Source organism: Protopterus annectens, chromosome 2.part0 (genome assembly GCF_019279795.1).
Source record: "Protopterus annectens isolate FY-2018-M chromosome 2.part0, PAN1.0, whole genome shotgun sequence".
In the NCBI taxonomy this organism is placed as follows: Eukaryota; Metazoa; Chordata; order Ceratodontiformes; family Protopteridae; genus Protopterus; species Protopterus annectens.
Genome location: NC_056728.1, coordinates 966,464,624 through 966,487,286, shown reverse-complemented (window position 1 = coordinate 966,487,286; position 22,663 = coordinate 966,464,624). Strand labels below are relative to the sequence as shown.

The 22,663-nt window shown below is 40.8% G+C and overlaps 1 protein-coding gene across 1 annotated transcript in view; it reads left to right on the top strand.

The window, feature by feature from the left end:
- BMP2K (BMP2 inducible kinase) overlaps positions 1-22,663 on the top strand; it is a gene marked incomplete in the record, with an annotated part of 1,991,334 nt that overhangs the window by 425,099 nt on the left and 1,543,572 nt on the right.

The window sequence follows — 22,663 nt, the reverse complement described above, 5'->3', positions numbered from 1 at the left end:
CATCCAACCACTACCTTTCTTTCCACTCCACTAACTACCTTGATTATAGCAAGCTCAGATGCTCATAAGCCTAGTACTTATTATATAGCAGGAACTTCTCATTGTAACATTTGTTAATGTCTGTTATGTACTTCACAGATAAAGATTCTAGTTGTCTACTGATGTACTATGTTCTTTATCTGTAAACATGTTGTAAGTAATTGCTATGTTATATTGTTAATCGCTATGTAATCCAATGCAACTACTGTCTGTTTATTTTACTGTGGAGCTTTTCTCCCCGGGCCTCCACTGAAAATGAACCTACGTCCAGTCGGACACTCCCGGTCAACAAATTTAAATAAATAAATAAAAATAAATAAATAATTATAAAGATCTCCATAGTCATAGAACAGAAATAAGTAAAAAACCTGGCACATTCCCCTGCCATAACTGTAAATGTTGTAATGACATTGTAACCGACACTGAGTTTATACATCCCAATACAGGTAAGAAGTATATGTTTAAATGCTTTGCTACCTGCAACACTACTGCCATTGTGTATATGGCATGTTGCAAGGTATGTACAGCATTCTATATTGGAAAATGTACTAGAAAGTTAGACAGGATTGTTGAACACAAGTCAGAGATGCACAGGGAGGTGAGTAGCAATGCCCTAGGAAGACATGTGGGAGAGAGAGGACCTAATCATAGGTTCACTTTTAGAGCCATAGATGTGAAGTATAGGAATAAAAAAGGTGGTGATATAAATAATGAATTGGAATTAAGTAAATATTCTTGGATAACACTCTTACAAGCAGACCACCCACCAGGCTTGAATACAGCTATTAGTGTGAAACCCATTTTAAGAACGAGACAAAGGTTATTAAATTAATTGGTTTGTAGTTCCAGTACATGAACATAATATATATATATTTTTTTATACATGTATGTTTAGTGTGTGTAAATACATATAAATAGGTTTTATGTATGTGCAAATGTTTTTTATTTAGATATTGTTGTGTTAGGGTTCAGCTTTTTATGTGTAATTGGACTGTGTTATGTGATAGTGGGTCTACTTTGTTTGTTTCATTGAAAGCTCATTTCACTGAATTTCAGTTCACCCTGACCAAAATCGCTAAACGCTCAAACTACTGAAAACTCATTTCACCGAATCTCATTTCAGTGAAGTACTGGCACTGTGTAGAGTACTGTAAGGCAAGTAAAAGGTATATGCCCTTTTCCCCACTGTAGTGCGATCCTGGAGTTACTATATATAGTTAGGGGTGTGTGGGAAGCACAGCCCCCCACATTGGGGGGGGGGGTATGGGTGCCGTAGCCCCCACTTAGTTTGTATATTGACTTCTGGAAAGAGTTAGTCATTGGTGTTGTAAGTATGCATGTCTATGGTTTAAAATGTATCGTTTTGAAGCTTTCAGTGAAATATAATCTAAAACCAAGCTAGGTGGGGGGCTTCACCCCCACACACCCCAATTTGGGGTCTGTGCCCCCCCACACCCCCTAACTATATATATTAACTCCAGGATCGCACTACAGTGGGGAAAAGGGCATATACCTTTTACTTGCCTTACAGTACTCTACACAGTGACAGTACTTCAAACAGTAGTGCATACTCATTGATATTAGGACTCCTCCACAACCATTCATATCAGCATTTGCATTTTTTTCCTGACGCTATTCGAATGACCCCTTATAATGTCCAAACACTTAACATGTTGGATTAGTTATCATTTTTAATTTTGACCTTCCAGCTATTATTGGGATGTGTAGAGCAGTGTGTAGTCTCTGTACGCTATATCTTTAAGACGCATGCGAGGCTGTGCGTGCATGTACAAGTTCCAGACATGTGCAATCCCTAGTGCCATTTTGGAGAAGCAGCCAGTGTGCAAGTATATATGATCATAGCAGTTAGTTTGTATATTAAGTTACGTAGTCATAGTCAAATAAGCTTTACAGTAATGTGTTTGTATAGAATAAAGCTGCTTAAACAGAACCCACGAAGACTCGTTTATTCGTATACCAACACGAATGCGACATGGTGCCAGAACTGGGATGGAAAAGAACAAAACATTTGAAGCAATGAGATGTAGAGACGACAGCAAAGGTAAAATCAAGAGAAAGTCTGGAAGTAAAGGTAATGAAAAGCAATGCAAATTATTTACTTGATGCAAAGAGGCAAGAAAAGGTATTACAAGGCATAAACCACATTATCAGGCAAGCAGAAAGCTTAAAAAAAGTTTTACTAAAGAAAATGTTAAGTGTCCGATACAAATGTGTTCAAAGTGCAAACTGAACATGTTAAAGATGACGCAAGCATGTTAGAGATAAAGCAAGCATATTTAAGGCAGAAAGTAAGTTTTTAAGGTATAACTGGGCATGTTTAGAGTAAAACGAGCACAAAGAAAGTACGCTGGGCATAAAAAAGAAAAGGGTTTAAACGAACACTAAGAATAATAAGAAAAGAAAAGGGCACAGTAGATAAAAAAAAAATTAAGTAAGGTGACTGCTATGATGGGCAAAGGGCTGTGTCTATGCATAACTACGACTTTGGTATCAAAAACTTAACCAAAGTCATTTGATGTAAAGAGTTTGTAAAAGTGCTTATAGTGTGTGCTTATTACTGTGCATGTATTTGAAAGAGTTCACTGTGTGTAAAGTGCAAGTACCTCATGTAATTCAATTGAAGCATGGTTGATTGAAGAAAAGTTCTTGTGCTGCATGGCTGTTTGCAAAGTGCCACCATTGCAGAGTGCTTCTTGTATTGTAAAGGGTTGCCTGGCTAGGTGCCGCCATTTTTGTGAATATTTCAGTGTATTGCATTTACAAAGTGCACATATCTGAAAAGACATTGAATTTGGGCAATCAGAAACAAAGTGCACATATCTCAAAAAGACATTGAATTTGGGCAACCAATATCTGATTACACACATTGTGGATTGCTAGACCAAGTGTCCTGTATTAAAGAAAGGTGCTTCTTGCAAATGATTTACAAGAGTATTACAGTGCTCGTGAATTGCTCACTTGCATTACAGAGTTTTTGAATGTTTTTTAAAGCGACTTTATTAAGTGATAATGCATGACTGTTCCATGCCTGCCTTTATCGATAAATTTCCAAACTACTACTTTACCATTTTTGCTTTTACAATTCCAAAAGCCGATGATTTTAGCATTCCTGCCTTTACTTATTGAAAATTCCATAAAAGTATCGCAAAGTCCTAAAAAGTATTCTGTTAGCTCCGTAAAGCAGTAAATAAGTTAAAAAGCTATTCTGCTGAGTTTCATAAAGCATCGAGAAAGCTAAAAAGTTTTTTTGCAAAGTACAATAAAGCATCAAGAAATTTAAAAAGGCTATTTTGTAAAGCAGAGAAATTTGAAGTTATTTCGCAAAGTACAGTAAAGCATCAAGAAACTTAAAAAAGCTATTTTGTAAAGCACAGTGAAGCAGTAAGAAATTTGAAAAGGTAGTTTGTAAAGTGCGATAAAGCATTGAGAAGCCCGAGAGGTTTATTTCACAAAGATCAGTTAATTGAAAGCACCATGTGGTTATTCATTCGCACTATATCGATAAGCACAAAGAAAGAAAGTGCAGATGTAAGCAGAAGAGCATTAACCAAGTTGAGTGTTCATGCCAATTACTTATGTACATATATATACATACACACACACACACACGTATGTATGTGTGTGTGTGTGTATGTTTGTACGGATTTACAGGACCCTTCACTGGTATATGTTAATATGGCAGACGGATTTCGAAAACCACAACTGCTTGTGTTTGACTAGAATATTGCAGAGCACTGGAGAATATTTGAATAGGAGTATGATATTTTTATACAAGCAGCTTATGCAGATAGAGATGCATGTACAAGGACATTTATTTTGCTAAATCTAGTAGGATTTGAGGCTATCGAAAGAGAGTGATTATTTGTATATTCACCAACAGTGTGTGAAGGTGCAGACTGCCATATTGTTGTGCAAGCAGAATCCAGAGAAGACCCAGAGTGTTTAAAGTGTAAATTCAGAAAAATGTGCAACCCCCAAACGAATATTACATTAGAGAGGCATTTCTTTTACACTAGAAATCAGAAGCCAGGGGAGACATTTGCAGCTTATATAACTGACTTGATGAACAAGGCCAAAGCTTGTCGGTTTGGTGACTTGAAAGATGAGCTGATAAAGGATAAACTTGTATGTGGTATTAGAAGTGCTGCAGTGAGAAAGATTTTGCTTCATGACCGTGATTTGACATTAAGCAAAGCAAATAGAGATTTGTCAGATCCATGAGGTGACAGAAAGGCACACGAACATGCTTACAGGCAGGGTTGCCAGACGTCCCTATTTAGGCGGGACTGTCCCGAGATCAGCAGCCTGATCCCGAGTCCCGCCCTGCTGGTTTAAATCCCGGCCAGCCTCCGCTTTGTTTGTTTTTTGATTGTCCCGTATACCTGGCATACGGGCCAATCAAAAATTGCTAAACACGGAGCTTCTTGTGTTCCGCATTAAACACGAGAAGCTCCGTGTTTAGCGATTTTTGATTGGCCCATATGCCAGTATACGGGCCAATCAAAAATTGCTAAACACGGAGCTACTTGTGTTGAATGTGGAACTGCAGTGCATTAAACACGAGAAGCTCCGTGTTTAGTGCAGAGCTACTGAGCGAGCTGAGTTCTTTAATGTGGAGCTGTGTTCCGCATTAAAGACCTTTTTTTTTGGTCTTCACTTGCCGTGAGAGACCTTCTGTTTTTTTTGTCCCCACTTGGGGGGGGGCTGGAAATCTGGCAACCCTGCTTACAGGTGACAAAAAGCATGGTTTCAGTATGCTCCAGAGCAAATGTAGATAGTATGCAACACGTGGCAAGCAGAAACAGGCTTAAGCAAAGAGCAACCACAAGAACTCCAAAGAATGTGCTGAGTTTTCCAGAAAGTTCTAGAAGTGCAAGCTCCATCACCATCTCAGTGCCATGCAAGCGTGTGTCAGCAAAACCCAAGTCTAGCTTTATTGTTAACTGTTGAAATTGTGATGCAAACCATGAATCTAAGAGAGAAATGTTTAGCATATGGTCAGCAGTGCCATACGTGTAAGAAGTGGAACCATTTTCAAAAGTTTTGCAAATCAAGTAAGCCTCATACAGTTGTAAAGAAAGTTCATACAAGTGACAAAAGCATGGTTTCAGGACGCTCCAGAACAAATGTAGATAGTATGCAACACGTGGCAAGCAGAAACAGGCCTAAGCAAAGAGCAACCACAAGAGCCAAAACCATCATCTTTCTGTGTAGATGGTGTATCAGTGCTGGGAGAAAGAGTTGACGCAGTAAACTTACTGACAGAGTGAAGTGTTTTGCATAGTTTGAATTTATGGTAAATCCACAGAGCTCAAAGTAGACATTGGATAAAAGTGCAATGTTATATCATCAGATACATTTGCAAAAGTGAGAAACAGTGAACAACTCAATGTAACCAGCAGTGCATTACTTGTTGCATATGGAGGTGAAGAAATTCAAACCGAAGGTTCAGTAATACTTCATGTTATTTGGCTGAGAACTGTTGCAACTTGTTTTTCTATGTAGTCTGATGACCAGTGAAATCTTTACTATGTCTCAAAAATGGTTTGAGAATGAGTCTGCTTTCTTTTGCAAAAGAAATTTATCATGTGATTGCATTTCCAAGTTAAGTTTTGCAGAAGCCATTTTCTCAGAATATGCTGATGTTTTTGATGGCAAGTTGGGCAAGCTTCCAGTCGTGTGTTCTATGAAATTGACCTCAAGATCAACCCAGTAGTCAGACCAGCAAGAAGAGTTTGAATACCTGTGCAAGATGAAGTCAAAGCTCATTTGGATAAGATGGTGCAGCATGGTGTGATTTGTCCGGTCACAGAACCAACTGAGTGGGTGTCGTCCATGGTAGCCGCTCACAAGAAAGGTTCAGATGAAATCAGAATATGCATTGACCCTAGAGATTTGAACAAAGCGTTAAAGAGGCCGTATTATCCAATGCACACAGTAGAGGAAGTTGCAGCTCTAATACCAAATGCTACTGTATTTTCTGTTTTGGATGCAGAGAGTTCATTTTGGCAAGTGATGCTTGACCGCAAATCCTCATTTCTAACTACTTTTAATAGCCCGTTTGGCAGACACAGGTTTCTAAGGATGCCATTTGGAATTAATTTTGCAGGTGACGTTTTTCAGCGTGCAATGGAACCATTTTTTTCAGGTTATCCTAGTGCCCTAATAGTAGACTATCTGCTAGTTGGAGGCAGTGGCGAAGCAGAGCATGACAGAAACCTCAAGAAAGCTCTAGACAGAGCACATGAAGTAGTTTTGAAGCTCCATCCTCTGAAGTGCAAATTCAGACTTCCAGAAGTAACCTACATTAAGACATTTGTTTACAAGTACAGGCTTAAAACCCGACCCAACCAAACCAACAGCTATTTTAGAGATGTCAGCATCAGATAATGTGCAGAGTTTGCAGCGTTTTCTGGGCACGGTCAACTATTTGGGCAAGTGTATACCAGATTTCAGTGAGTTGACAGCGCCGTTGAGAGAACTAACCAGAAAGAATGTTGTGTGGTCATGGTTACAACATCATCAGAAGGCGTTTGATTACCTTAAGCAGTAAATTGCGACCCACCACCACACACACACACACACACACACACACACACACACACACACACACACACACACACAATGCAGTACTATGATGTGAATAAATCAGTTGTCCTATCCTGTGATGCTTCTAATTTTGGTCTTAGTGCATTTATTTTAGAAGAGGGCAGACCAATAACCAGTGCATTTAGGACACTTACTCAAACTGAGATGCATTATGCTCAAATTGAGAAAGTGCTTTTAGCAGTTGTTTTTGCATGTTCCAAGTTTTCCGATTTATATTTATGGTCGAGCTTTTCAAATTGAAACTGATAATCGGCCTCTAGTTACTATTCCAAAGAAACCTATGTATTCTGCTCCGACAAGATTACAAAGAGTGATGCTCAGATTGCAAAAGTACAATTTCCACATGGTCTACACTAAAGGTAAATTGCTTTATCTGGCTGATACTTCATCCAGAGCACCTATAAATACAACAAAACTGCTGTATGCTGACAATTTTGACTTTGATGTAATGTCAGTGCGAATTTTTCCACCACTAACTTGATGAGTTGACAGATCACACTGTGACTCATCAAATTTCACAAAAGCTCAATCACTCCATCAGTATCGGATGGCCGTCAAAACAATCTAGTGTATCACCTGAGGTGCAATCATCTTTTCCCTACAGAGATGATTTGCTGATGGAAGATGGTATTATTTTCTAAGGTCCTAAAATTGTTGTTCCTGCTTCATTACAGCATGAATATATTCAGATTTTGCATCATGGCCACTCTGGTTTATTATCCACTAAGAGAAGGGCAAGATAACTAGTATTTTGGCCTTCATTATCTAAATACATTGATAGTGTTCTTTCTTGTTGTTCAGTAAGTAATAGTACCAGAGAACATTTACAAAAGGAACCACTTCAGCTAAATCCAATACCTGAACTACCTTGCTTTACTGTTGCAACTGATGTCTTTGAATGGAATAATCAACATTATTTGGTTTTTGTAGACTCTTACTCGAACTGGTTTGAGATTGATCTGCTACCAAACTTAACCTCAACAGCTGTTATCACTAAGCTTAAATGTCATTTTTCAGTTCATTGTAGTCCTCACAAACTTTATTCTGACAATGGTACTCAATTTACTAGCCAGTTGTTTCAGAAATTTGCGAGAGAATGGAACTTTGTACATATCACTAGTAGTCCTGAATATCTTCAAGACAATGGTCTAGCTGAATATGCAGTACAGAGTGCAAAGCAATTACTTAAAAAGTCAAAGCATGACAGTACCGATGTATTCTTGAATCTATTTAATCTCAGAAACATACCTCATGATGATGTTCTTGGCTTACCTGCTCAAAGACTACTTTCCAGACAAACTGGAACTGCGCTGCCTATTTCATCAAGTTTGTTGAAGCCTAACTCTAAGAACAATAAAACCATCAAGGCTCAATTGTTGAAAAAGCGTAATATCCAGAAATCTAGTTATGACAGATTGTGCAGATTACTTCATTTATCGAGGGAAGGAGAGACTGTACGAATCCAGACGATGAAAGATTTTGATCGACTAGGACAGATAAAAGACATCTGTGCCAAGCCGAGGTCTCATTGGGTAAGCTCAGAATGTGTAGAGTATAGGAGGAATCGCAGACCTCTTCTTCCTGTACCAGAATCATCACCATTGCAATCACAACATTGCATCTGTGATGCAAACTCTAAAAGGATGAGTCAGACATTTGTTTCCAGGCCAGTATGTGTTCAAAAGTCTGATTCTGTTCCAGAGAGTAATTCGGATATTCCACAGGTCAACTGTTTTGCAGAGACAGTTCCAGTTGCTAAAACTGATTCCTCATTTTGTGTCATACGATATGGACAAGTTTCTAAGCCTAATGTGAAATGCACAGCAACATGGACTTGATTGTATATACGTGTGTACTTAGTATTGTGTAATGCATGTCTCTAGATTATTTGTGATTTCTGCATGCTAAATACCTCATGACAAATTTCACAATCTATTTCTCAAAGAGGGAGGATGTAGATCACAGTGTAGCATGTGTACGCTATATCTTTAAGAAGCATGCGAGGCTGCATATGCAAATATAAGTTCCAGACACCTGAAATCCCTAGTGCCATTTTGAAGAAGTCGCCAGTGTGCAAGCATGTATGATCACAGCAGTTAGTTTGTATACACGGTACTTAGTCATAGTCAAATAAGCTTTACAGTAATGTGTAGAATAAAGCTGCTTAAACAGAACCCACGAAGACTCGTTTATTCGTGTATCAGCACAATTGAGTTTATTGCCTTAATCCTTCCAGAAATAGTTTTAAACTGTACATCTTTTACACGCCATATATCCAACATCATTTTCAAATTCTGTTTATAAGTGTCCTCCCAGGTGCTACTTACCAACAATCCTAAATACCTGGGTTATACTTGTTTGATTACACCCTCCTCTCTCCTTTCTATTCATACCATGACTGTTTTGTCCATATTACAAGTTAGGCCTGAGCACTGTCCAAAACTGGAATACATTTTCCATAATCAGTTCTACATTGCTGCTCATTAAGATATAGTTGTCTCCAAATATCAAGAATGCACCCTCTACACCTTTGTCACTTTGACATGTTTGTGGAAGGTATCTTAGGGCTCAGTAAAAGATACCTACTGCCTCTTCCCTGGCTGTATTTGTAGTAAATGGAGAGCTCCACTACCTCTTTCCTGTCTCTGTTAAGTCCTCCAGATTTTACTCACTGTCACTCATACCTGTGTCTGTAACAAGGAGGCCAGCATCATTTTTTTGTCATCAGCCACAGTCCTTTTCTTGAGACCACAGTTTTTGATGATGACTAAGGTGTTGATGGTTATTAGTATTGGTATCTTTATTGTTGCTATTTGCCAGTGTTGATGGCCTGTTTGGCCGTGACAGCGGTGGGTCAGCATATCAGGGTACAGCTTGATGCAGTCAACCTTTTGGTTGTCGGCACTATTGTCCTCAGGGTTGGGCATAATATTATTACTAATGCTGTCTCTGGAGCTGCAGATCATCTTATCTATATGTATTCTGATGGCAGTCTCCTTTGAGAGACCAATTAACTCTTGCTGTTTTCCAGCAGCAGGACAGAGGGTCCCAAGGACTCGTGTAGTGCCTGTCTATGACATCTCACCATAAACTTGCTTGTTCATTTTCCTTGGACCTGTCACCTTTGGGGGTAGCCAAAAAAAGCACACATTCAAGAGGAAGCACATTGACTCATCCTTTGAGTTACCCACTCCTAGTGTTGAAGCGAATGGTACAGATTCCCTTCCATCTTCTCCAGCTGTCGTTAGATTTGAGAATGATGAGAGTGTATTGCCCTTAGACACTGTGTCGTCTTTGTAGAAAACATTGTAAGAGGCCTTTCCAACCTTATAGCTATCCTCTCTTGAGTGGTCCTGTAATTGATGAAGATGTTCAAATTAGTCTCCAGTACTTCGTTACAACCACAGTAATGTGGCACTCCCACTCAGAGAAAGCCTGGCAAGATTCTCCAGCCCTCTAAGGATTGAAGTTGCTGGTTGGCGAGTCCAAATCCTAATTCAGTTGTTGTAGTGATAGTTGTTATAAAGACTCCATCTCCACTGAGCCTTGCAGTCTGACCCACAGTCCAACCCCCTGACAAAGAATGCACAACTGTGAATCAGTCTGGGAAACAATTTTGTTTCCTCCACAGTCTCCTTGAGGACTGTAAGTCATGTATCACATGACATTTAGTTCCACTGAGGTCTGGGTAATGAAATGCAGTAGTTACTGATGTCCTTCAAGGATGCATCTGCAGTCCTTACATATGGGTTGTCCTGCCTCAGGCAGCCCTTCGGTCGGCCGGATTCCAAAGTTCTGGGTCCAGCGTCTGCTGATGTCGCCCTTTCCCCGACGTCAGAGCGCCTGGGGTATAAAAGAGTCAGCCGACGCCATCTTTCCTCAGTCTTTCTTGCCGCGTGGTGCCCGAAGCAGAAGCAGTTCGCAAGTGCTGGTCGGCCAGCTCCTGTAAATTCAGCTACCGAAGACTTCAAAAAGCTAAGTACCCCGTTGGAGACTCTTTCTTGCCTCAGCCGATGTCAGATCACACCACTAATGACCAAGGTCTTACTGAAAATCAGGACAGAGCAGCCAAAAGTGATTCTAATAGCCCCGGACTGGCCAAGGCAGCACTGGTGTACCCACTGTTATGGAGCCCTGTCACACACGAAACCGTGGCCTCTACCACAATGGCCACTCCTTCTGACACAGCACAATTACAAAACTCTGCACTCCAGCCTGAAAACCCTGCAGCTGACAGCCTGGAGAATACCTTGACTCCTCACCAGGAAAAGCTGTCCAAGAGAGTGAAGGATATCATCATGGAAGCTCGCAGACCTTCCACGAGAAAGGCATATTCAGCAAAATGGAAAAGATTCCACACTTGGAGCACCGCAAAGGGCCTAGATGCCACAGTGATGAGCATGGCACATATCCTGGAATACTTGGCAGAAATGCTCCACAATGGCCTTTCTTACTCTTCTATAGAAATTCATGCTTCAGCAATTTCTGCAGAATACAATACTGATCCACCTGTCTTCTCTCATCCTCTCTTAAGGCAGTTTCTAAGAGGAATTAAAAACATCAATCCTCCAAGAAAACCACCAGTGCCTACATGGGACCTTAACTTCATATTGGAAAAGTTGACTCTACCTCCCTTTGAACCAGCAGCATCTTCAGAGTTACAGTTCCTGTCTTGGAAGACTGCCTTCCTTCTGGCCATAACCTCAGCAAGAAGAGTATCTGAATTGCAGGCACTCATGGCAGTATAACCATTTCTTATTTTTCATCAGGACAGAGTCTCCTTGAGAACCAATCCTTCATTCATGCCAAAGGTGGTATCCAGGGTCTCATTGAACCAAGCTATTCACCTGCCTACCTTCTTTCCAAATCCGCAAAACAAGGGAGAGAAACTTCTGCATACCCTGGACATTCACAGACAGTTACGCTACTACTTGGACAGAACTAAGACTCTCAGAAAAACTGACCAGCTGTTGGTAGCATATGCTGCAGGCATTCAAGGCAAAGCAATTTCCAAACAGACAATTTCTAAATGGATAGGAAATTGCATTTGATTCTGCTACTCTTATCATGGAAAAACTGTGCCAGCTAACATCAGGCCTCATTCCACCCGAGCCACAGCCACCTCCACAGCCTTTTTAAGAGGGGTGGCTACCAAGGACATTTTAGAAGCTGCTACATGGAGCTCCGTGCATACATTTTCCAAGCATTACAATTTGCCCTTATATTCCAGATCCTGAGCAGGCTTTGCTACGGCAGTCCTGCAGGGCATTTTAGCTACACCATCATTTTCTTAGATCCTACCACCCCCAGCTTGGCTATGGTATTCTACCCATATGTAAGGACTGCAGATGCATCCTTGAAGGACATAGTACAGTTTTGTACCTACCATAAATGTAGATGTCCGATAGGTATGCATCTGCAGTCAAGTTTTCCCTCCCTCCTTCCCCTCTGTGGTATTTCTTGGGTACTTATCCCTCTTATAGCTAGCTGGGGTTATCTATTATGGTGTATTTGTTTTATATTACTGTGCATGTTTGGAATATTTTGCATTTCTCCAAATTTATCCTTCCTTAGAGGGCACCTGGCATCTGGGGCAAGAAAAACTGAGGAAAGATGGCGTCGGCTGACTCTTTTATACCCCAGGCGCTCTGACGTCGGGGAAAGGGTGACATCAGCCGACGCCGGACCCAGACTTTGGAATCCGGCCGACCGAAGGGCTGCCTGAGGCAGGACAACCCATATGTAAGGACTGCAGATGCATACCTATCGGACATCTACATTTATGGTAGGTACAAAACTGTACTTTTTACTTGCAAGATGAACCTTTAAAACAGAAGTTGTAGTTTCAGTTGGCAACATTCTCCTCCATTTCTGAGCCTCATGATGGAGTCTGCATACATCTTAGCCTAACATTCAGCTGGCTCAGCAGGCAGTGGTTTTGCCATGTTGCCAGCATGCCAGGCTACAGCATATTAATTTGCAAAGGCATCATGGTGGTGATTCTGAACTCAGCCTTCAGGTTGCTGTTTTTTTCACTCTAAAGTAAACTACTACTTGAATAACATAGAGGAGTAGACTAAAAATCTCAATTGTTGTGAAACTTAAAAGTCCACAATACCTCTTTTAAGCATTGCCACCAGCAACATAACCAGAAACCTTAAAAAACAAAACAAAAAAATCTTGACATGTTATGGAACTGTGCTCCTCCTAAAAGAAGGGATAAGTCGCAACAGCAAGTGAAACTGTGGTCCATTTTCCAGTCGGCAGCAGTGCAATTCCTAAGGCTGTCTTACTCTGGGGGCAGTTGGGTGACATCTGTTCCTTGTATGGATGTCAGTCTTGCATAGCAAGTGGGTAAGGAGAGGAATACACACTAGGAATATAAAGCTATTCTACACGCCACATCCCTGCTACCCCATTCCATACCCTGACCTCATGTCCCACCCTATCAGAAAAGTGCAGCAAGAAAAGAAGAGCCATCCAAGAGATTCTACGAGACCAGCAGTAGCTAGGTGTGTTACAGATTTTTTAGTACCAAAGAAAATGAAATACCTCATTCCCATCTTGAAACCACCTACTTAATCTGGCATGTGATATTTCTTGGTTTTCTGCAGTTACATAGTTGTGTTTCTTTTTTCCTTTTAATAATGTTTCCATCTTCAAGCAAAAAAGATTATTCATGTATTTATTACTCCATCTTTTTATTTATACTTTTGATTTGGAATTTAAGTTGCCTGAAGATTTTCATTTGAAAAAAAAATTGGATTGTCATAGTGCATTTCATCCTTTTACACTTGTCACAGAAGGAGACTGAATGTGTTTTTGGACCTCCGTGACGCTCACATACAGATTACCAAAGAATCCAGGAAGTATTTATACTTTCAGGTAGGATCAAGTCTTTTCCAATTCTACATTCCCCTGTTTGATCTCACCTTGGCCTCCCATAGTGTGCACTACATGTATGTTAGAAATTACAGTGAACCAGTTTGCATGGGGTGAAAGTGTATCATTGACTTCTGCTCACTCCCTCACTAATCCAGGCTTATTTTTGCCAAGGAGTCTCTGTTGAGTCTGTTTCCAGTTCTTGTGGGTCACAGTGAACTCTGTAACTCATAGCTGGAGCTGTCGCAGTTGTTGACATTCATCGACTTCATTCTGGGCATATTTTCATGAAAAGATTATTCACCGTTAAACAGGATTCTAGCTCTTTAGCATCGGGCCTCAGCTGATTCATTCATCTGTCATAGCACATGTGCCTGAAGACATTATGGTTGATGGCAGATGCGGTTTCAGCAGTTTCCATTGAAAATTCTATATGGGTGTAGGATGGGTGGTATGTCAATAAGCAAAGGAGAACACACTTCTACCCCTTATGTCAAAAGGCAGTGAGGGTGTTTGAATAGTTGGTGTGAACCATCTGCTGTCTGAAAGCAAACCATTTTCAAGTGGAAGCATCCAATTAGCAGGTAGGTTTATCCACCGTCCTCTGTTGCCATGAGTGTTTTTTGAAAGCCGTTACACACACCTGGGAGCTCGGATGCCTGCTGATAGTGCAAGTAGATCATAGCTCATAGAGAATTGATCTGCATTTCATTTTATTTGACGAGTCATTTGTCTATTTTCCAGTACCTGTTTTATCGTGTTCAGTGTTGTGGGGGAGATAGACCCTGTCTCATTGCTCAGGAGGTATAAAAGAAGTAATCCTAGATAGGATGCTGTGCACACATCTCATGTTTACATGCAGGAAATGTAGTGGCCTGACAATTTACCAGTCAAAATCTCTTTGAGAAGTGGGAAGAAAACAACAACCCTATCTAAAACCAGAAACAGTAGAAGAATATGAATACCCTGCTCAAATGCCATGCCAGCTGTGAGCTGAACCAGATAGCTGTTTTGAATTCCCAGCACTTGCCACTGCTTCGATGTTCATAGTGTGTCACTGTTGCAGTCATTACACTTGGGTTATCCTGCTGGCAGGCTACCCTCAGTCGGCCTGAATTCCAAAGTCCTGGTCCAGCGTCGGTTGCTGTCGCCTCTTCCCTGACGTCAGTGCGCCAGGGGTATATAAGATGCAGCCAATGTCATTTTCTTCAGTCTTTCTTGCCGCGCAGTGCCCGAAGCAAAAGCAGTTCGCAAGTGCAGGTCGGCCGACTCCTGAGATTTTCGAAATTGAATTTCAGAACCAAAGTCTTCAATAAAGCTAAGTACCCCGTTGGGGAAACTTTTTCTTGCACCAGACCGATGTCAGTAAAAGTTAACAATTGTATTTCTTGTGGGAAGCAAATACCTCATAAGGATTTCCACTCTTACTGTATTCCTTGCCTCGGCCCTGACCATGACGTTGCTAGTTGTCGGTTTTGTGCTAGATTCAACCAATGCACTATTAAGTGTTGGTTTGATTTTGCTTTACATTACTTTGGCCGAAGATTTAACTACATAATGCTGCCGGAACAACCGACGACCGGAATTCATAAAAAACGCAAAGACAAAGAAAAGGACAGGCATCTGAGGTCCAAAATCGACAAAACCTCTACTAGGCCAGTCGCCAGTTCGCCGGTTCTCAGTGAGGCACTTTTGCAGCCCCTGACACCCGCTACCTCAGAGCCACAGGCCGCCTCTGACTCCCACGTGGAGACAACTAGGCCTCTGGAAACGTAAGGTATTGGGCCTAGGGAAACTATTCCCTCAGATGGGTCCGGAGCCGCTGTGCAGGCATTGGCTTCTGAGGATGTTTTCAGACCTTCACAGCTTACTATCAAGTCCACTTCAGCAGCCAAGGCAAAGTCTAAAACACCATTAAAGACAAAGAAACAAGTACAGCATTCTCCTGGACAGTCATCCATGCCAAAAAAACAGATGCTTAAAATGGCCGAAGACCTAATTACTTTGATCAGGGGTTCCCATCCCCCACCTGATAAAAGGCCTCGGGAAGACACTGACTGACTCCTCTGACCAGGTTTCTGTTTCCTCTGATTTCTCTTCAGAACAGGGATATTCTCTTCCTCCCTAGGAGGATTCTGATGCTGAAGAATCCATCCCTTCAGCCTCTCCTCCTGAGGATTACTCTTTTGAGGAAACCCTGCACACAATGAGGGAGCATTTCCACTGGGAGAGCCAGGATTATTCAGAATCCAAGAAAAGGCTCAGAGACTTTCTTTTACTGCCTCAGCACAGGCCCCTTGCTATCCCCCCTGTACTAGATATTGTTGATGATGTTTTTTCTGAATTCAGTTTGTCTCCAGATTCTTTACCCCCTGCACCAGTCAAGCCAGATAGGTACTACAGGGTCCCAGATTCTCATAAATTTCTTTATATAAACCCTGCTGCTGACCCAGAAACAATTTCTCAGGGTCCCAAAGGGGTCAGGGCTTCCACTGCAAAAAACCCTGTTCCCTCTGATAGGGATTCTAGAGCACTGGATAGATGAGGGGAAAAAAGTTTACACTTCTGCTACTTTAGCTCTAAGGGCTTTAAACTGCCAGTTTCACGTACTTAAATATCAACAATATCTAATGTCTTTGCTAAAACAGAAAATGCTTACAAGCTCAGAAGGTCCTGACAATAAGGAAATGCAGGATTTATTGCATGCATCTGATCAAGTGGGAAAGCATACTCTGCAATGTGGTTTTGATTCATTAGAGGCTTATTGCAGAGCCGCAATTACAGGCTCTGTCATTCAAAGACATGCTTGGTTAAAAGAACAAAGTTTACCTGATCATGTTAAAGCAAAATTATTGGATGCTCCATTACAGCATGATACTTTGGTGTTAAGGCAGAAGAGGTGTTGAGGTGTTAAAGAAAATGGAGGATAAAGCAAAATCAATGCAGACAGTAAAGGATTTCTTACAGGTTCAGCCACCTAGATTTAGCAGGAACTGGCCTTCTAAAAATTGGTCCTTTCCAGTGTCAGGCAGGCCACAAAGAGGCAGATACAGACACCCAAGAGGCAGATCTCAGCCCCAAGGCTCATACAGACCTAAACAATTGGGTGCTGCAGCCCCCAAAGGCGGAGAAGACAAATCACAACCTTATAGGAAACGGTCCCAATGACTTCCCTCTACAAAAGCCAAGCACTTACCTTTTAACAGCACCCTTAGGGGGAAAACTAGCTCTCTTCTCACAAAATTGGCACGTGATCACCCAGGACAAATGAGTACTGAATATTGTTTCTCAGGGTTACAGGTTCCACTTTCACCCCACCCCCAAGGTCAAAAGGTATGCCAGACCTGCCACAAAACCAATGGGCAGAGGCACAAAAACAAATTTCTGCACTCATGGACATGAGAGTTATTTAAAAAGTACCACAGCAAGAACAGGGGCAAGGATTTTACTCAAGACTTTTTCTGGTACCCAGAAAGGACAAAGCCTGGAGACAATACTGGACCTGTCATTTCTAAATACTTTCCTGGATGTTCCAAAATTCAAAATGTTGACACTGCAGCAGCTTCTACCCATGCTGGGCAAGAAGGCTTGGCTAGTTACTTTGGACCTCAAAAAGGCATACCTGCATGTCCCAATCAGACAATCTTGCAGAAGATACCTCAGATTCATAGCTGGCTCAATGCGTTACCAATTCTCTGCACTGCCCTTTGGCTTATCTACTGCGCCCAGGGTCTTCATAAAATGCCTGGCACCAGTAATTGCATTTTGCAGACAAAAAGGAATTCAAATATATCCCTACTTGGACGACTGCCTTATTCAAACAGAGAGCAAGGACGTTCTACTAAAGCATCTGGCATTTGCAAAACAATTACTAATTTGCCTAGGGTACACAGTAAACGAAAAGAAATCAAAACTAGTGCCCTCTCAAGAGATAATATTCCTGGGTGCAAGCTTAAATACAACTGCCCAGATGGCTTATCTCATGCCAGACAAGCAAAGGCAACTGACTCATTACTTTCAAATGATGGCAACAAAAACCCAGCTACCTGCAAGAAAAATTCTGCAGGCTTTGGGCTTCATGGCATCTTGCATCCTGCTAATTCCATATGCAATACTGCATATGAGGAAGCTACAATGGTACCTAAAAAGTGTTTGGACTCAACATTGCCACAGCCTGGAAACAATAATAACTCTTATTCCCTGCCTGCAACAGGAGTTTCGATGGTGGGCACTGGCCTGTCACCACAACAAGGGACAGCCTTTCACGTTACCCATAGCCAGGCAGACACTAACAACAGATGCCTCGGATTATGCCTGGGGGGGCACACATGGCAGGAAAATGTATTCAGGGCACGTGGCCCAAGGACCAAATGCATCTTCACATCAATCAAAAAGAAATGCTAGCTGTACAGAATGCCCTGACAGCCTTCAAGGACATACTACGTCCAGGACAACTATTACTAAAGACGGACAATACTACAGTTATGTGGTACATAAACAAGCAAGGGGGCACACATTCCTACCCACTCTGCAGGCAAGCCATGACTTTGTGGAACACAGCACTGACCTACCAAGCACATCTACAGGCACAATTCCTGCCAGGAAAGAAAAATACTCTGGCAGACGATCTAAGCAGAAACCTCATGGACCCTTACGAGTGGAAACTTAAATCCACAGGTCTTCAACATGATAACAAGGAAATGGGGATGCCCAGACATAGATCTCTTTGCCTCCCCTCACAACTACCAACTACAGAGATTCTGCACAAGGACTTGTCACTCAAAAGCATGGAAAGTGGATGCTCTATCTTTCAGCTGTAAAACCCTGACAGTTTATGCCTTTCCACCACTGCCTCTCCTTCCCAAGGTGCTCCTAAAAGTCAGACAAGAGAAGCCAAAAATGATTTTGATTGCCCCAGACTGGCCACGCCAGCACTGGTACACAATCCTAAAGAGCCTGTCTCAAGGCCCAGCCTGGACTTTACCTCTAATTCCTCATCTTCTGACTCAACAAAACAATTGGATCCTGCACAGCCAACTCAGAACCTTAAATCTGGCTGCATGGCAGATAATATAGCCACTCAGAACACACCTCTCTCTAAAGCTGTTATGGATGTCATTTTGGAAGCCAGGAGGCCCAGCACCAGGAAATCTTATGCAGAAAAATGGAAGAGATTCTGTGCTTGGAACCAGGCACAAGGACTTGACCCATTTGTTCTAAATATTCCTCAGATTTACAATACCTAACTGAGATGCTGGACAAAGGCCTATCCTTCTCATCAATTAAGATCCATGCCTCTGCCATTTCAGCTCATTACAATATGAAACCTCCTATTTTCTCTCATCCACTGCTAAGACAGTACCTCAGAGGGTCAAAAAACATAAGACCCCCAAGGAGAGCACCGATACCTACATGGGACCTCAACTTTGTCTTAGAAAAGCTCACACTACCTCCTTTTGAGCCAGCCAATACAGCTGACATAAAATTCTTATCCTGGAAAACTGCTCTACTCCTAGCAATAACTTCAGCAAGAAGAGTCTCAGAGTTACAGGCATTAATGGCAGTGGAACCTCATTTTTCATCCGGACAGGGTTTCTCTAAGGACAAACCCAACCTTTATGCCAAAGGTAGTATCTAGTGTGGCTCTTAACCAAACCATTCATTTGCCAACATTTTATCTAAATCCCCAGAATAAAGGGGAGAGACATCTGCACTCTTTGGACATACACAGGCAGCTCCGCTTCTACTTGGACAAAACAAAAGCTTTCAGAAAAACTGAGCAACTGTTTGTAACATATGCTGCAGGATCACAAGGAAAGGCTATCTCAAAATGGATAGGACACTGTATTCGTTTCTGCTATGCACAGCATGGCAAGTCAGTGCCTAAGAATATTAGGCCACATTCTACCAGGGCAGCAGCCACCTCAGCAGCCTTTCTCAGAGGAGTACCAACCAAGGAAATTTTGGAGGCTGCAACTTGGAGTTCAGTGCACACTTTTACCAAGCATTATCACTTACCTCTTTATTCTAAATCCAGAGCAGGCTTTGCCACTGCAGTTCTGCAGGGCCTCATAGCCACTCCCAGTCTTATTTAGATCCAGCCACCCTACCTCAGCTTTGGGATTCAACCCAAGTGTGATGACTGCAACAGTGAAACACGATGAACATAGTACAGTTGTGTACCTACCATAAATGTAGATGTTCGAGTGTATTCACTGTTGCAGTCCAGGTTACCCTCCCTCCATCCCACTTTCTTTGCTGGGACTTATGTATACTTCTCTGTCCTATACAATCTATGTGGTGTATTTGCTTGTAGATGAAGGTATTGTTTTTATTTTTCTGTATGTTTTTATAAGCAATATGTATTGCCTACCTTCTTGGGGGCACTTGACATCTGGGGCAAGAAAAAATGAAGAAAATGGCGTCGGCTGCATCTTGTATACCCCTGGCGCACTGACGTCAGGGAAGAGGCGACAGCAACTGACGCTGGACCAGGACTTTGGAATTCAGGCCGACTGAGGGTAGCCTGCCAGCAGGATAACCCAAGTGTAATGAGTGCAACAGTGAATGCACTCTAACATTTACATTTATGGTAGGTATGCAACTGTACTTTGTGCTGACAACTATGTGGGTGGTTGTTGAATGCCAGAGGTAAACACGAACTGTAGATTTACAAAGTGCTAAAATTCTTCCATCTATATTTACAGTATCAGAAGAGACGGTGCCATTTTCTGTAAAATTAGTTCAGCTGAGAAGTTGTATTTGGTTTTTAGAGTGGCCTTATAGTCATTTGAATTTTGACATGGAGAGAATGGATGAAGCACAGATCATGTGATTTTTGTAACATATCAGTCAGAACAGGTAACGTACGCCTTTGCTCACAATTAGTGAGTAGTATTGAAACGTGAACGGGGTTTTTTTTTTTTTTAATATGTGAAACATCCGAATGGAAAGACAGGCCTGATGGTGTAGAATTTTTAAGATTTCTGTCAGCATTGTTCTTCTAGACCATTTACCCTTTACAAATATGTTTAAAATGGCTATGCACTTAAATTTCTCTGCGATTATATAATTTGAGGGTGTACCTGTATAAGTAGCCATATGGTTTCTGTGGAAGGTCTGAATTGTAGGATATCAGATTTTAAGACTGAGTATTCATTTTTTTATTTATACTAGTAATGGACAAGGATATTAACACATCAGCAATATTTTGGCAAGTTTGGAGTAGGTTTGGCTAGGCTTAAAATGGCTGTTGAGCCAGTAGCCTAGTAATCACCTATGAACCTATAGCCATTTGTGACACAGGTCATCTAAGATATGGTTGTGTGTGTGCATCTATTTCATGGTCATGTAAGGGTGCACAGTCCTGTTTTAATGGAGGGAGGCTTGCTGGCAGCAGTGATTAAGTATTTTTGTGCCTCCATTTTTGTTTAATTTGTGCTGGAAACTTTGTAAAAACGTTTTGTCTTGTGTGATTTTCTGAAAGTCCTATTGGTGCAGAAGTAAGGCAGCAAGAAGTGTCAAAACTTACAGTTGCTTCAATTTTTTCATGGTAGCTCATTAGTAATTTTTTTCCACTCACACAAACAAGTAATAGTCTGCCAGAACAAATCCAATATACAAAAAATCGATTTATTTCCAACAAGTAACATGACAGCACGAACAACAGTTACAATGGACTTAGCGCTTTCGTCTCCCTTCAGAGACTTCTTCAGAGACAATTAAAGTTTGACAAATACATCTCTTATAAACTAAACCAATAGTGCGTTGGCATAAAACAATGATTGATTAGTTGATTTAACCATTCTAAAAAAGGTGTATACACCAATTTTATAAAAAAACAACAAATTAATCGTGGTGATATGCCAAAATATTGTTGTTTAAAAACATATAAATAGTAATAAATAGTAATAATAATATTAAAACATATTATAGTTATTTTTAAAAAATATATATAATGTTTTGTTTGGATACTTGTATGTATATAGTAAATTCATATTACCATATTTATATTAATTATTATATAATCTATATCTATTTTCTTACATATGTCACCAGTATTTAATTGTCAGTATACAAATAACATACAAGTATCCAAACAAAACATTATATATATTTTTTAAAAATAACTATATTATGTTTTAATATTATTATTACTATTTATTACTATTTATATGTTTTTAAACAACAATATTTTGGTATATCACCACGATTAATTTGTTGTTTTTTTTATAAAATTGGTGTATACACCTTTTTTTAGAATGGTTAAATCAACTAATTAATCAATCATTGTTTTATGCCAGCCCACTATTGGTTTAGTATATAAGAGATGTATTTGTCAAACTTTAATTGTCTCTGAAGAAGTCTCCGAAGGGAGACGAAAGCGCTAAGTCCATTGTAACTGTTCTTCGTGCTGTCGTGTTACTTGTTGGAAATCGATTTTTTGTATATTGGATTTGTTCCGGCAGACTATTACTTGTTTGTGTGGGAGGACTACCTTTATTGCTCTCGGAGCAGGCTGTTGGGATTTTGGTTTGTGATTTTTCAGCTTTCGCTGGTGCATTTGTGTTACAATTTTTTTCCACTGTTGACTGAAGTATACTGTTTTACCAAGACATTTAAATATTTGATGTAATTGTGACTAGGCAGAACTATAAGTATTTAAATTGAGTTGCAACCATGTGGTAGTCAGTTTTTATGAGCCTGCAGTGCAGTTTTTAAGTGCAGGCCTGTGATTTAAATAAATTTCTGTATTTTACTTACTTTTATCCATTTTAATTGACTATGTAGACATCTGCATTAACTAAAGACAGCTGTTTAAGTCTGTGTGATGACTCTTTTTTTATCATTCTTTGACACAGGCTAGCAGGATGAATATTTTAGAAGTTAGACTGCTCTTGAGGAGTGCATTTGATACTTTGCAGGGGCATCATTTTGAATGCAAGTCATTGACAAATATATTTTTGTACAGCAGCCACTTGATCATGGTTATGTCATGGTGGATAGGGTCTCAAGTGGAGCAGCTTAAGTATCTTGGGTTGTAGTTTACAGTTGAACATACTGGGGACTCAGAGGCTGACCCAAAGGCTTGGTGCAGTGGTGATGATAATAC